Source organism: Cervus canadensis, chromosome 15 (assembly GCF_019320065.1).
Source record: "Cervus canadensis isolate Bull #8, Minnesota chromosome 15, ASM1932006v1, whole genome shotgun sequence".
Lineage (NCBI taxonomy): Eukaryota > Metazoa > Chordata > Mammalia > Artiodactyla > Cervidae > Cervus > Cervus canadensis.
Window position 1 is genome coordinate 3,994,033 of NC_057400.1, and position 17,155 is coordinate 4,011,187.

Below are 17,155 nucleotides of genomic sequence, written 5' to 3' on the forward strand. Positions count from 1 at the left end.
GGACTTGGCCACGAGTAAACCAAACCGAAATAGCTGGATAAATATCACCCAAGAGCTTCTTCAGTTTCAGCTGTCAGAGAGTCAGCACGGCAACGGCAGGGCTGCCAGAGGGAAAAGAAGGGGATAAGAAACCATGGCAGTAAGACAAATCAGCTTCCTCGTGTCCCGTTAGAGGTGACAGTTAAAGAAGGGAAATTTGGGGAAGATATTCTATCAAACTGATAAAGGAGATAATACAATGGACGGACCTTGACATTATCATAAGTAAGTCACAAAGAGAAAACACAAATACCACTTAAATGTGGAATTTAAATATGACACAAATGAACTTACCTGTGAAACAGAAACAATCTCCCAAAGAGCAGACTTGCGGTTGACAAAAGGAATGAGTAGGCAGGAGACAGAAGGATGGGGGGTTTGAGACTAGCAGATGCAAACTATCATGTATAGGATGAACAAATAACAATATGAAAAAGAAGATATGTATGAATCACTTTTCTGCACAGCAATTAACACAGCATTGTAAATCAACTCTTCTTCAATAAAATTAAAAAAGATGATCATGTCAAACTGAAAACTCACAAAATCAAAATGCAAAACTATCATGAAAAACACCTGTGTAACTGAAATAATAGGTAATTATATCCTAAGTATTGTAATCAAAATGAAAGCAAATATTATGAGTTCTTTCACACCTTTAATCATGAGATGTTAATAAATTAATATACACTCATTTTTTATCCAAGAGACCCACTGTCTTTCATGATCTCTACAGAGTGCACAAACTCAAAATTGTGGTTAGACATAGACATCTATTTTTATTTAAGTGCACCCTCCTCAACCTCCAAATGTGAATAAAATATGTACTCTATACATTCCTTACTATTTAAGTATGACGTGTCCTTTTTCTCACAATCTATAAAAATAATTATGACAAATTACATCCTGAACTTTCTAGGAGTATTCTAAGTATTACCTCTAGATGTATTACAGATATTTTATATAAACTAAATATGGTAAGTATCCTACATACAAACACGCTCCATTGCAAGAGCACATTTATAAATCTAATTTGTTTGTAAGTCCAACAGTGTTAGCCTAGGTATCCAACTAACATAATTGGCTGTATAGTACTGTACTGTAATAAATTTATAGTACTTTTCACACCAAAAATATATAAAAAAACAAACAAAAAAATTTTAATCTCATGGTAAAATATTTTGAAAATTATAGTAGTGCAATAGAATAGCCACACACAGAGTCTGGCATCAAGTGAACAGGCAAGACGAGCTATCAACTGAAAGAGGGAGGTGGGAGATGGTGGAGCAGAAGGACTGTAAGAAACAGGATGGAGGGTAAGCTGCAATTCCACTCACGTCTGATTTGATAACACAGGTTCTGTCTGGTTCCTCGCTGGATTCAGTTCTGTCTACCCTCTTGAAAAAATGACCCAGTGATATCTGGATTGTGGGTCTTTTTTCTCATCATAGGCGACATGATAGCAACTAGCAATGGATTGCATTCTGAATGGTTGTTGCAAGCTTCATGTACCATTCTACATTCAGGTGCTATGTCTCAAAAACTAACAGTACCTCCTCAAATAAAGAACATTTCCTCGTCATTTCCTGCATGGTGAATCCCTTTGGTTCATCAGTTACTTCTTCTTTCTCCTGCCTCTCTCTGTCCTTTCTCTTGTAATGTCCACAGAAGCAAAACAGCTTGCAAAGGATGCACATACTTGACAATATAAGCCAAACACGTGAATGGACACTTGAACACATGTTAGCATCTCTGAAAGTTTGCAACTTGAAGTTCCATATGTAGGGGACTAACTGTGAATGGTTTCCGATAAGACAACATTTAGGAGCTCAGCTATCCAGGGCTTTAATGACCCTTTGTGTGTGCCGACTTCAGCACTCTATACATCACAATCTCATCTTCAAAGACATGCTCTAGTCCTCAGCCTTTTAAAAAGAATTTTGTAGCTGTTAAGTCCTGTAAATATCTGTTTTATTTTTTCTTCCAAAATCTAACTGCCATTAAAATAAATTCTTCCATCAAAACTTTGCTTTCTCACTTCAGAATGGACATGTGAGTAGCTCAGCAAGCCCCTCACACTGAAGTGAAAGTGAAAGTGTCAGTCACCCAGTCACGTCCGATTCTACGACCCGACGTACAATAGCCTGCCGGGCTCCTCTGTCCGTGGGGGTTCTTCATCAAGAATACTGCAGTGGGTTTGGAATCCCCTCCCCAGGGGATCTTCCCGACCCAAGGACTGAACCCAGGTCTCCCACGTTGCAGACGGATTTTTTACCATCTGAGCCACCCCCTCCCTGTTTCTCCCACTGAAACAAACATTTAATTGGTAAAAATTATAGTACAAGATGAAAAGTATCTGAAAGTTTTTCTAAGAGCACATAGAAAATGAAGAAATGTTTAATCAAGAAAATCTACTAAATATGTGTAAGAATAGTAAGAATTTGTTTGGGAGAGGGGTATAATTTAAGCCATGATCTACTCCTCTACCCAGCCCATACCCAACTCAGTGTGAAGGAAATTCTACTCTAGATGATTTTGACCAAGGACACCCTGTTCTCCCAGCACATAGTCTAGGGCCATGTTTTGCCTCCAGGAGGCATAGGCAGCCAGAATCTCTCATCCTTCTCCTCAGCAGTATATTTCAATAGTTCTATTCTAGGTAGGTGGGACTGATCTCAGAAGAAATTGCAGTGAGTGGTGGCTTGAAGCAAGATCTTAGTTCCCTGCCCAGGAATTGGATTTGGGTAGCCTGGATAATGGAGAAGACAATGGCAGCCCACTCCAGTACTCTTGCCTGGAAAATCCCATGGACGGAGGATCCTGGTGGGCTGCAGTCCATGGGGTCGCTAAGAGTCGGACACGACTGAGCGACTTCACTTTCACTTTTCACTTTCATGCATTGGAGAAGGAAATGGCAACCCACTCCAGTGTTCTTGCCTGGAGAATCCCAGGGACGGCGGAGCCTGGTGGGCTGCCGTCTACGGGGTCGCACAGAGTCGGACACGACTGAAGCGACTTAGCAGCAGCAGCAGCAGCCTGGATAAAAATCAAGAATCCTAGTCACTAGTCCATCAGGGGCTAGAAGCTAGAGGGAAAATTCCCTGGCCCTTGCTCCTAGTGAAAAATGCATTTCTCAAGGAGGAAAAAAACAAAAACAGGGGCAAAGTTTATTACTAGAGACGCAGCACAAGTGGGAAAGCAGACAGAGAAACTGAGTTTAGTTAGGACAGAAGCAGGGCGGAGACACGCCTGGAGAGGATGTCTCCCCGCACCTCAGACGTGGGTAAGCATCCCACCAGTGAAGACAGTCACAGTAAAGAGGGCTCAGTCATTTATATGGGGCAGTCCTTCTGGGTCTTTGTTACCTTTGACCAATTATCTGGTTTCTCTTTCCACACCTGTCCTGCCCTACGATCCTCCCTCACATGCATGCACAACATTTTTCCAAGATGAAGTCCAGAACAGAAGCCTATTGGGAGGGGTCTTGGCATCACCTATTATGGGGTGGTGCCCCCTCTTTCTTCACCTCCAAGGAGCCTAGGATGGGAAATATGTGACCTCTTGATATTTTATTCAAACAGAGTTTAGCATCTTTCTGTCCCTGCCATTACTGTTATCTTAAAGTGTCCAGTTATTTATCCTGTTCCTGTTGTTATTTCTATCTCAAAGTGCAGACAGGAGGCTGGTCATAAATATCTAGCCTGAAGACCACTTGCTTCCTGCCTCAGAAAATGCAAACAGCAGACTAGTTGAAAATGCCTAACCTGGAGCCCATCTATCTCCTGCCTCAGAACCAAGAGAATACAAATTTCCACACCCACTAAACCCCCATTCATGGGGCAAAAGCTATAACCCAGGTGCAGCCACTTGAGAACACTGGGAATTTATTCAGTTTACTCCAGCTTGCTTGCATAATACATCAGTAGTTTCATTATGAAAGGATCAAACCAAGAAGATCAGGGACTCCCATCACCATGAAATACTCCACCTGTAGAGGAGCAGGTCCATCTGGGAGAAGCAGACCCTTGTCCCAGAGCTTCAGGCCCAATGCAATGACGGAGGTATTCTGCCCAAAGACAAGGCATACTGGAAGAACAGAGATTTCTGTAGCTCTACCTAAGGGGGCAGACTTCATTTGGAACAGAGCTTGCAAAGTTTATGTCTAAGGAATATTTTCGTTCTAAGGAGAGAAGAAAATGTTAGTAGCTCTGAAATAGTATTAGCAATAAGCAAAATGTAGTAAAACTGGCTCAAAATTATGCAAAGAGAACTAGGAAAAGAGAAAGCTAAGAAGTCCCCTCCTGAGACTGAAGAAGTCTGAGACAGGCAGCACTGTGCTCATGCAAAATTGCCACTTCAATTGGATTAGATTGTGGAACAATTTATACCCCCAGGGTGTTTTCAAAAACAATAGGACAGTCAGTTAGCAATGTGTGGAGGGGAACAGCTGGGTTTCCATACCAAAAGAGGCAGATCATCTATAAGTTTCAGTGGAAGTTCAGAGACAGAACTCTCTTGAGAGAGTTTGGCTAAGACCACACTTATCCCTATTGGTCAGATGACTGTGCACAAGCCCATCAGAAGTTACAAAGTGTGGGGGAAATAGGCTTCACTGAACCGCTGCAGCCAAGTTCTTAAACAATAACAACAGGCCCTTGCGGTGGGGATGAGGGCCAGGATGTGGTATCTAGAGTGACTACAATCCATTATCAAAAATGTCCGGTTTTCAACAAAAGTAAAGAGACATGCAAAGAATAAGAAATTGTGATCCATAAATAGGAAAAACAAAATGCATGCAATAGAAACTTCCTTTGAGGTTGTCAAATGTAGAACTTAGCAAAGATGTCAAAGCAGCTTTTACAACTATATTCAAAGAAATAAAGGAATCTGTGTTTGTGTAATTAAATGAAGGTGATGACAATGTTTTATAAAAAGGAAAATAGCAACAGAGCTAGAAATCACAAAGGGAAAATCTTCAGTTGAAAAGTACAATATGCTAATCTAAATGGAAAATTCACTAGGAAGCTCAATAGCAGATTTGAGCTGGAAGAAGAGAGTGTCTGCAAGTAGGAAGATTGAGAATATACAGTCTGAAGAACAGTGTGAAATGAAATACTTGCTGCCATATCAAGAGGCAAAAAAAAGCCACAGCTATCTGCAATTTCTGGCCTCCTAATGTGAATGTGTGCTAGGTCGCTTTAGTCATGTCCGATTCTTTGCGCCTCCATGGACTGGAGCCCACCAGGCTCCTCTGTCCATGGGACTTCCCAGGCAAGAATACTAGAGTGGGTTGTCATTTCCTACTCCAGGGGATCTTCCCAACCCAGGGCTTTAACCTGCATCTCTTATGCCCCCTGCATCGGCAGGCAGGGTCTTTACCACTAGTGCCACCTGGAAAGCCCTGATGTGAGTCAGAGTTCCCAAAAGGGAACACAATGTCTGCAATCCCGCGGATGCCACCACTACCCCCAGGGTGCTTGCGAAGGAGCTGGGGGCGGGCGATGCAAGAGGCACCTATCCACCACACCTGCCAGGATTTGGCCCCAGATAGCTGAGATATGAAAGGAATGAATTCAGTGAGCCTGGAGGCTTCCATCTTCCCATACGTAGAATGCTAAATTCCTTCACTTGATATCTTGTTTTCCTTACTGCTTAACAATAATGTTCAATGTTTAGACTGCCTGCCTCCTTTGTTGCAAACTTGTGTATAGTCTAACTCCCTCTCCTACCTCCTGAGGGTAGTTTTCTCTGGGCTACTGTGATGCTGGTCTTCTCAGGGGGCACGGGTGATAAAGAACCCACCTGTCAGTGCAGGAGATGTAAGACACGCAGGTTTGATCCCTAGTTCGGGAGATCCCCTGGAGCAGGTTGCCTGGAGCATCCCGTGGACAGAGGAGGCTGCTGGGCCACAGTCCAGAGTCAGGCCGACCGAACAGACTTGGCATGCCCGCAGGCACTGAGCTGTCGCGTTCCGGGCTCGACATCCTTAACATTCCCGCAAAATAAAGCGACTCTCTACTTACAAGTTTTGAATAATTTTTTTTAGTTGACAAGAGAGAAAACCAAATGAAGACAAATGAACAGAATCTCAGAGAAATGTGAAAACCACCAGGGCATCCACATCAGCATAACGGGCGCAAAAAGAGAGGAGAAAGGCAAAGAAGTGAAAGTTATATTTGGACACATAATGGCTGAAAAGTTCTCAAATGTTATAAAAATAACCAATCTGAACAACAAAGGAGTTCTATGAACACCAAAGAGATATACACCTAGACCCATGATGGGTAACATATTGAAGGACAAACAGAAAATTTTGAAAGAAGCAAGATTACTATCACTCATTTTGTACATGCAAACTCTGACAAGACTTAACAGCAGATATCTCATCCTAATTATACTCTTCTTTCCCATATAAAATATGGATAAGTAATTCTAATAATGAATTATTTATTTGAAAAAATAAGACATGCCACATAAAGGTATACTTCTAGATGACAGAGTGTACAAAGGTGCTTGTACACTTGTTATCCCATGATAACAACTCCCATAATATTTTTACCTTCACTAGATGACACATATAGTTTTAATATATAAGCCACAAGTCTTAATTTGTAAGGACTTATAGTCTTGAATACACATAGAAAATAGAAGATAGTAGCAAACATATTTATAATGTGGAATGCATATGGTGAGTGCTAAGTAATGTACAAATTGGTATAGGCTATATTATTTTACTTACAACATGGCAGACTTTGCACATAAAACTCTCTCATGGTTACCAAGATGCTATTGAAATAACAACAAAAATTAAAAACATATAAATTTATATATGTGAAATCATGAGAAAATAGTCTCTCATTAGATGAGAGATTTCAACAAAATTTGGAAGCACAAGTCCCAGCTTGATAATAGACTATATCTGGGAGGTAACTGATCCGTCCCACCTAAACTGAAATAGGTACTGTATGTTTCATAATCCCAACTTAGATGCATCATTTTCTGACAGTTCCAGGATCCCTGCGCAAACAGCCACTAATGCAAAGCTCAGCCCATAAGGTCTATGCGTTCTGTCATACCCTGGTTTCCATGTGTGGGATTCCTGCTCCCTCGCTCTAAGAACAAGCGGACATAAAATAAACCACCTATACAACATGGGGAGTACAGGAAATGGTTTATAACTATAAACTGAGTATAACCTTTTAAAACTGTGAATCCCTATGTTGTACACCTGTAACATACAGTAATAAACTTCAACATACTTCACTAAAACTAAATAAATAAAATAACTTAAAAGTGGACATACAAGTTTCAATGTATGTTTGAAGGAAATCATTAATATGAAAAGGCTGAGATAAAAACACACAAAACTTGTATCAGGGTTGAGATAAAATTGAGAAGTATAACAGTTTAAAATACATAGCCCGGCAGGGATTTTTAGGGAGGTGAAACTATTCTCCCCAGTAGCATTGTATACATCTGACATTATGCATTTGTCAATACCCACTGAACTGCATGGCGCAGAGTGATGTCTCTGCCAAAACTCTAGCTGAACATGGGGTTAAAGAACAGGGACTCCAGGGAACACACACGACAAGGAGTAGTCTTTGCAAAAATACTTAGGAAAAAGGAAAATAAGCAGAACATGAGAGAAAAGGAGAGATGCAAGGATTGTGATGACTCTAACATATGATTTTAAAGGGGGAGGAGATAAAAGAAAAAATGCAGAGGAAATAATTAATATAATTTCTAGTAGTTTAAATAAGTCATGTGTAGATACAATACTGTATCTGTTGTCATAAGTCTTTCTCAACTGGTAAGACTTCCAATCCAAAGGGCTGAATACCAGTGAGGATAAATATTTTCTTAATGATCCACAGTTAAACATATTGCTATGAAATTTACCACAATAAAATGATGTCCTAAAACTCTTCTAGCATGGTAGAGGAATGTGAAACATTTGTTATAAGATGTCTGATGAATGGACTTCCACAGTGTCTCAGTGGTAAGGAATCCACCCGCAATGAAGGAGAGGTGGGTTTGATCCCTGGATTGGGAAGACCCCCTGGATGAGGGCACAGCAACCCAATCAAGTATTCTTGCCTGGAGAATCCCTTGACAGAGGAGCCTGGTGGGTTACAATACATAGGGTTGCAAAGAGTAGGACACAACTGAAGTGGCTTAGCACACACAACCTCACATGTAATGAGTAACATCGGGAGCTGAATTTCACAAGAAAATCCTTAAGAGATTGCTAGAGTTTCTGAGTGAAAAACAAAGGTATTATAATAATAACATCTGGAATTATTGAAAAGTTTCTGTCCCCATTGCCCATAAACCAGCAGCAATAAAGGGCCTACAAAAGTCTGAGGAAAAAAAATTGAAAGTAAACTTGAGCATAAGCTTCCTAAAATACATATTCAAAATGTTGCAATTACAAAGGCTATGTCTGTTCATGTACGCTTTCTTAGGAGGACACCTGAAGATGTAGCTAACCAAAGTAACTGTCGCAAAGTGAGACATGTAAGTTATAATCACAGATTTTAGTGAGGAAGTCTCAGCATAGCCAGTGTCAATAATCCTGGCTAGTATCTTCTTTGGTCTGAAGTAGGATACAAATTGAAAGACTTGCATGAAACATGTCTGTCAGGATAAAAATGGAATGATTTCAGTAAAGTAGATAACATAACTAATGTTGCCAGATATCCATGATGCGATAAATTAAAGAAAGAAAAAAACTAATATGTAGATTGTGCTAGGGTGTGAGATAAAGACAGTTGCTCAGTTATGTCCAACTCTGCAAACCCACAGGCTAGAGCCTGCCAGGATCCTCTGTCCATGAAATTCTCTAGGCAGGAATATTTGGAGTGGGTTGCGATCCCCTTCTCCAGGGGATCTTCCCAAACCAGGGTTTGAAACCGGGTCTCCCACATTGCAGACAGCTTCTTTACCATCTGAGCCACCAAGGAATTTTGGGCAGTGCCAGGCTGGATGACTCACAAGCTGGAATCAAGATTACCAGGAGAAATATTAACAACCTCAGATATGCAGATGATACCACTTTAATGGCAGAAAGTAAAGAGGAATTAAAGAGCCCCTTGATGAGGGCAAAAGAAGAGAGTGAAAAAGCTGCCTTTAAACTCAACATTCAAAAAATGAAGATCCTATCACTTCATGGCAAATAGATGGGGAAAAAGTGGAAAAGGTAACAAATTTTACTTTCTTATGCCCTAAATCACTGTGAAGAGTAATTGCAGACACAAAATTAAAAGATACTTGTTCCTTGGAAGGAAAGCTATGACAAATCTAGACAGCATATTAAAAAGCAGAGACATCTCTTTACTGCCAAGGGTTCATATAATCAAAGCTATGGTTTCTCCAGTACTCATGTATGGATATGAAAGTTGGATCATAAAGAAGGCTGAGCACCAAAGAATCAATGCTTTTGAACTGTGGTGCTGGAGAAGACTCTTGAGAGTCCCTTGGACAGCAAAGAGATCAAATCAGTCAATCCTAAAGGAAATCAATGCTGAATATTCACTGGAAGGATTGATGCTGAAATTAAAGCGCCAATACTTTGGGCCACCTGAATCAAAGAACCACATCATTGGGAAAACCTGATGCTGGGAAAGACTGAGGGAAAAAGGAGAAGAGGGCAACAGAGGATGAGATAGTTGGATGGCATCTTCAACTCAATGAATATGATTTGAGCAAACTCTAGGAGAAAGTGAAGGACAGGAAAGTCTGGTGTGATGCAGTCCATGGAGTTGCAAAGAGCTGGACATGATTTAGCAACTGAACAACAAAGCAATAAAGAGAAACAAAGTTGAAAAAATTAACAGGTGGAAACTAACAAATAAGCTAAGAAAGACACAAGAAACTTGTTGCTCAAGAAAAGCAAACCAAGATGTGTCCTATTTAGAGTAATCAGTGGAGGGAAAAGGCAGAGTCCAAATACTCTGGTTGTCATTGGGGTTGTGCACTGGATTTATAAAGAAGAAAGTGCCATCTTAGGAATATATTTGGCTTTATCATAAACATTATTTCTAAAAAGCTAACAATAAATCATCACATAGTGATTTTCATGTTACAAACTAAGTATTTAAAAAGTGCAGAAAATTTAACTATGATTACAGTAAGTAATGTCATTCTTAAAATAAAAAAATGCAGATGACAAAGTCAAGAGGTAGAAGAAGAGGATATGAGGGATTCAGATAGGTTAGAATGTGAATATATCAATTCGTAAAGGAAGAAGTTAAGAGATATAAAGCTGGTAGAATAAGAAATACACAATTATATGTATATGTGGGTAATCTGCATGGTGGAGTGTGTATATTGGATAATGAAGCCATGAGGAGAAGAGTGGAGATGCAGTGACAAATCTGGAAACTGAGGAAAAGGAGATGAGGACATTTAAGCAAATTTCATTAAAAAGTCCACATGTAATTGCTGAATTCATGAATAAACCAATAAAGGCATACAATTATTATTTGCAGCTAATTAAAAGTGTCTACTGCCACTGCCTATGAATTCCCAGAAGCTGAATGCCAGGCTCTGCTAGGAGACCTTGCTAAGCCTATTCGAATACATCTTTCCTTTTAATAGCCAAGGAAAACCACAAGCAAGTTTATCTTCTAAAGCGAGGAGAGCCCTCAATGCCCTGAGGAGCAGTGGAAGGAATACCCTTGACTCTAACAGGTAAGAGGAGATAGAGGAAATTGGCCCCCACTATGTTTATGTTCTGGAACCAATACAAATGCTTCTCAAATGTAGTTCTTGTCCTTCGCTAGTGCAGAAATGTCATGTTGCCTGTCTTGGAGGAAAAAATGGAATGTAAGGCTTTAGAACCCTGCTCTGTAGCATTTAAACCCTTGCACAGCAAATTGACAGAACGATTGGATGTTTGTTGACTGCAATAATTGTTTGTAATTTTTATGTCTTTAATTTCATTTTTCTAGTTCAACACGGCATAATATATATAATAGTGTCCATCCATCTCATCCTTCACCCGAGGCAGAAAGCCCTGCTCTGTAGCATTTAGTCACCATCTGTCTGTGTTTTATTTCAGGTTCAAATGACTTGTGCCCAGCATAACGGCTGCCGTGTAATTGTCACTCGAGTAGTATTTCCGAGTGAATGAATGAAGGAAGAAATGTTTGACACACAATAAGATTAGTGATCATTTATTCACTGTTCCAAAATAAAAACTGGCCACCTCTGGGAGGCAGATCTGGGATATCAGACAGATGAGGGAAGGGGGATTCCTTTGACTGACGTCTTTTACATAGTTTCATTTTACCTAAAATGTGTTCAGAATTAAGGCTTTTAACTGGAGAGGAGGACTCTCCTTAAAGAGATGAAAAAGAGTGTGAGCAGGCTCCACAGGAGTAAGAAAACATGCATCAGAGGGGAGGGAGTGGTTTTTGACTTTGACCTTGTTTTAGGGAAGATTGTGGTGAATGCACATGAAGAAATGGTAACTGCAATACAGTTTAGACACCACCATAAAAAATTAACTGAAAAAAGACAGCAAAATCATAATTCATATTTTAGATATGTTTTGTTCTCTTTCCATACAGACAATAGAAATTAGCATTCAGTAAAATGCCAGGGTTGTGTGTGTGTATCTTTTGCTCTAGACATAGTATTATAAAATAATTTAACTCTGGGATAAGCAAGATAATTCAGTCATATCTATGAGCATATCAATGGCAGGCACCGTGACTTTTTTCTTTCATTACATTTGATGATGACTAACATTTCAAAAATCAGAATTTTCTTCAAAGCACAGTTGTGAACAAATCCAGAAAAGAAGAAAATAGCCATTTTCCTTCCTCTCTCTGTTAACACGAAGTTGTCCAACATCAGCTGCAATGATTTTGTATTTTTAAGCACAGAAACTTTCCCCTTCTCTGAAAAAACTTTCTCCTTCTCTAAAAAAATTTGATCATTGGGTTCGGAAGATCCCCTGGAGAAGGGAATGGCTACCCACACCAGTATTCTTCCCTGGAAATTTCCGTAGACAAGAGCCTGGCAGGCTACAGTCCATGCAGTCACAAAGAGTCAGACACGACTCAGAGAATAACACAACACAACAAAGAATGTGAAAGCAGGTTACTTAAGGGGCGCCTTATTTGACCTGAATCTTCCACAAGGACTGAATGGAATAGGAAAGAATGTTCATTTTTTTGTCTTCTCTTGTTGCTAGTCTCACGGTTTGGGTAGACATGTAGAAAATACCTACTATGTGTAGGACTCCATGGAACTCACTCAAATGAAGGGAAAAACAATGAAAGTGCCTGTTTTTGAACCTGTTTTCAACCATGGCTAACAAGATGGGAATCATCAGAAGCACCTTTAACCACCATACGAGTAGAGTAAGAAGCCACTTGTCTTGCCGTGAGAGATGAACGCCGTTGTAAATAGACCTTAGAAACTGTGAATTAGAAGATGCTGAACTTGGAACTCTTCAGGCTCATACAAACTGGAAAATGGTCATTTTATTCTCATCCCCTTTATATGACACTCAAGGAAAAATTGCTTCCACATGCGGAATTATTGTATTCTAAATATATGCAACATGAAAAATGTGAATTCTTCAGGGAAATTTTCCCTTAGGCCTTCAATCTGATTTTGAAATGGATGAAGTAAATGGCTGTATTTCATTATTGAAATCCCCCTAGGAAGGTATTTTGACTTGCCTAGTAAATTGTGAATGTCATGTTGATTTTCTTTTTATTACTGCACTAGAGGATGGTATTGACTCCTTGTGAAAATCAGGCATGTGGAGAAATAAATGTCTGTCCTTAATCTCCTCTCTTCTCAGTGTTAAGAAATAAGGAAGAACTGATACATTCACACTGTGCTTGTAGCTATGGATACATACCCTAACTCCTGACATTTCAAAATACTGACATATCATACAGCTAGACAATTAGATAAAAGTTTAGCAATTTCAACTGAACTTTACAAACTGTCTACATGTCCTTTACTATGATCAATTGTTCTTATAATTCATCAATTACATTGTACAAAAAGATTTCTTGTATCATTGGAAGACTGAAGACATCGAGCAGGTTGCCCAAAACCATTCAGTCAATAAAAAATGGACTTTGGAACCTGCCTTCTGTCCCCAAACCACAGCTTCTTCACAAGAGGAATCAGGATATATCCCTGAAAGTTAAGCCTTCCTGCAAATGTCACTCTTAAAGAATGATGCTTTCATATTGCAGAGTTAGTTTGCTGTGGTTGCTTTTTCTTGCTGAAGTGAGTTTTCAGGTTTCTGTGGTTGGCTGTGTTTCTGTCATTTGCATCTTTAAAGGGTTAGGTGCTACTGCACCCTTAGTCATAAGGAGTACAATATTTTAAACTTCAGAGATTCTTTCAAACACCTCTTCTTTCCCCAAGATCTCCACCTGAACTTCAAGTCAATACCTCTTTCCCAGCTACTTACAGATTCAGTCCAATTCCAGTTCCTCATGTGGGTTGAGTGTACTGTCAGGGAGTTAGCGACGATCTCAGCTCCATCTTCCATACGGGCAAGACCTCACACTTTCTTTACCTTTTGGATCTCCTCCTGTCAAAGTCTGAGACACCAGTACCTTTATATCTTAGCATCTGAAACGTAATCAAGAGTATACGTCTTTTTCCCTAAGATCATTGTCAGTAGTTCTCAGAGTGTTGTACCTAGACTAGCAGAATTAGCTGGAAACTTGTTAGAAATACAAATTCTTGTGTCTGTTCCCAGACTTCAGACACTCTAGAGGTGGGACCAGGGGAGCTATTTTAACAAAGGCCCTGGTGATTTTGATGCATAAAGAGTTTGGCAATCAATTTCCTCTTTTATTCTGTATTGGCCCAATTTATGGGACTGGGTTTGAATTTTTAATCCCACTATGAAACAACTGTGGTAAAGGTATAAACAAAATCTTTGATTCACATAAATACAATTTTAAAGTCCCTCAAATATTGCTCTAGTGTGGCTTCCTTTTCAGAATGAGTTCTGAAAAGTCAGATTTTTAGATTTACAGTCTTTTTATTGATGATGGCCAGTTTATAGTTTTACTCTGAAAAGAAGTCATTAATTTTTTTTTTTTTTTTTAACTGAACCATGGAAAACAATCCAAGTATTCTGGCACTAAAAGTGTTCAATATAGGTAAATTTAATTCTATAAATTTCTCTGCTGCTATTCATGGACTTCTATTACCTTGGCAGAATCATAACTTGTAAAAATGGCCTTGTCCTAATTAGCAAATATCTAAAATATTTGCAATTTAAGAATTATCTGCTGCCTGCTTATTAGAATGAAACTATACAAGCACAGATTGAGATGAGCTTCCTTGGTGGCTCAGATAGTAAAGAACCTTCCCGCTATGGGGGAGACCCAGGATGATTCCTGGGTTGGGAAGATCCTCTGGAGAAGGAAATGACTACCAACTCCAATATCCTTTCCTGGAGAATTCCATGGACAGAAGAGCCTGAAGGGCTACATTCCATGGGGTCACAGAGAGTCGGACACGATTGAGCATCTAACACTTATAACAGATGCACAAATGGAGACAGGTTAACCAAAGAGGAATCTAATATTTGGCCATACGATTGGATATAAGACAAAGGATAAGATTCATTCATTCATTCTGAAAATTAGAAAAAATATGCTTGAAACTGAAATGATAAGAAACATTATTTGGGTCACATTTGAGGAAGAACTGAAATCGTTTCTTCACCATTATGTTGAGAAATGAGAGAACATGCCAGGGCAAATTAGATGTTTTCTAGTTATGCCCCTTATTTTACAGATAAGGAAACTGAGACCAAGAAAGGGGAATAAATTGGTCCCTTGATTGTATAGCAGGAGAGCAGTTCAGTTTTCAGTTTCTTAAGAAAGACAGTTTTGGGGTACAAAAAAAACAAAAAGGATTTGCAATTGCACTTTTAGTAAATACTCTAAAAAAGGAAGGTCTGGGGTTTATCATCACCATGCATGTGTGCTAAGTCACTTCAGTCATGTCTGACTCTGCAACACTATGGACTGTAGCCTGCTGGGCTCCTCTGTCCATGGGGTTCTCCAGGCAAGAGTACTGGAGTGGGTTGCCATTTCCTCCTCCAGAGCATCTTACCAGGCATTGAACCAACGTTTCTTATATCTATTGCATTGGCAGTTGGGTTGCTTACCACCAGAGCCAACTGGGAAGCCCTCGTCAATTGTTAAAAAACAGTAAAGAAAAAATAAGTTCTCTGGCTCCTTAGAACTTCTTCAGGCAGGTGTTTTGTATCATCCTAGGGACATTGCCTTATGCTGTTAGAAGCCTTACTAGAGTTTGGACATCTCTTAGTGCAGATGTTTGGACAGAGTCATTATGTGTCAGGGCTTCCCAGGTGGTGTTAGTGGTATAAAAACCTACCTGCCAATACAGGAGACATAAGAAACACAGCTTCAATCCCTGAGAATATCCCCTGGAGGAGGAAACTGGGTATCCAGTATTTTTGCCTGGAGAATCCCATGGGCGGAGGAACCTGGCAGGCTACAGTCCAAAGGTTTGCGAAGAGTCAGACATGATTGAAGTGACTTACTACACATGCACTCTCTCATTATGTGCCGAAAGTTCTCAGCCTCAAACAGGAAACAACCTAATCATTCAGCAACAGGGTAACAGATGCATAAACTCCTCAGCAATAAAAAGGAATCAAGTTGTAATATTCATGACAGCATACATATGCATGTTCAGTTGCTCAGCCGTGACTGACTCTTTGCAACGCCATGGACTGGAGTCCACCAGGATCCTCTGTCCATGAAAGCGTCCAGGCAAGAATATTGGAGTGGGTTGCCCATTTCCTACTCCAGAGGATCTTCCTCACCCTGGGATCGAACCCAAGTCTCTTGGGTTTCCTGCACTGTAGGTGAATTCTTTACTAACTGAGCCACCTGAGAATATTGAGGATATGACTAAACCTCAAAGTCATAATACTCTGTCTACAAAGTAAGCTGAACACCAGAGTGCATCCTGTGTGTTTCCATCCACATGAACAGGTGAAATAAAAAAGAAAGAAAGAAAGAGAAGAAAAAGCAGTGATGGAAAAAGAAGAAATAAAAAATAGTTTATTTGAAAATAAAAGGGGGATTTCTTTGTGGTGTCTCTCTTGGTCTTCCATCTGTAACACTTCTCACATCGATCTATAATTATTATTAACTAACTTTCCCTCTGAGCTTTGTGTTTTACTTACCTCCAACCTCTAGAAATTTTTTCAAGCCTCGGTGCAGGGTTGTGGACAAATTAGTTTTCATGGGGCCAAACTAGAATGTTGGTTTACTGATTTTGATGCTAGCATCTCTAGGAAAGAGTTCCCAGTTTTGCTGTCTTTTTTCTCTTAGCAACTAGCAAAGAGGGCTTGAGGTATAGCTGTACTTGTGATATCAAGTCTGTTATCCATTTGCAATTATCTCAAAGGGCATATCCATGTAACAGTATAAAATTTCTAGCTAGACGAAAAAAAAAAATAACACAAAATATCCCTCACTTAATTATAGTAATAAATGGACAAGGCATAAATTTCAGGGCTGGAAACTACTGAAAACTTGATGATCCTCTAGAAATTCTCCTGCCTAACTATATAACCTAGAAAGAAGACTCATATTTTTTAATTAAAAGATCTTTTGTATAAAAGTTTAAAAAAGTAAAAGGGATGCCAATATATTTCAGTGATGCACCAACGCATGTAACAAAGTCTTTGATAGCCATAGAAAAACGTTATTAAAAATAGAAAAATGTCTCTTAAAAAACAACTCCTAAAACTTTTCACAGGATGATATCTGTTAGGTGCTATCACAACAAGGAAAGGAGAAAGGAAAAAATGATACTGCTTTAGATTTTCAGTTACAATTTATTTAGAGAGGAACGCTGATTTGTCATCTTCTTTCAAGAGATGTAAAAATGTGAATGCTCATTAGGTAAGAAAATATATAGCAAGGCCAGAGATAACTAAAGAATCTAAGATGAGAAAATATGACAGGACACTGTACGTTTGAATGGGAATATAAAACATACCATGCGTTTCATAATTTTAACAGTCTGGCCAAGGCAAAGGTTTCCACACCATTGGTTAGGCACTGTACTCGTT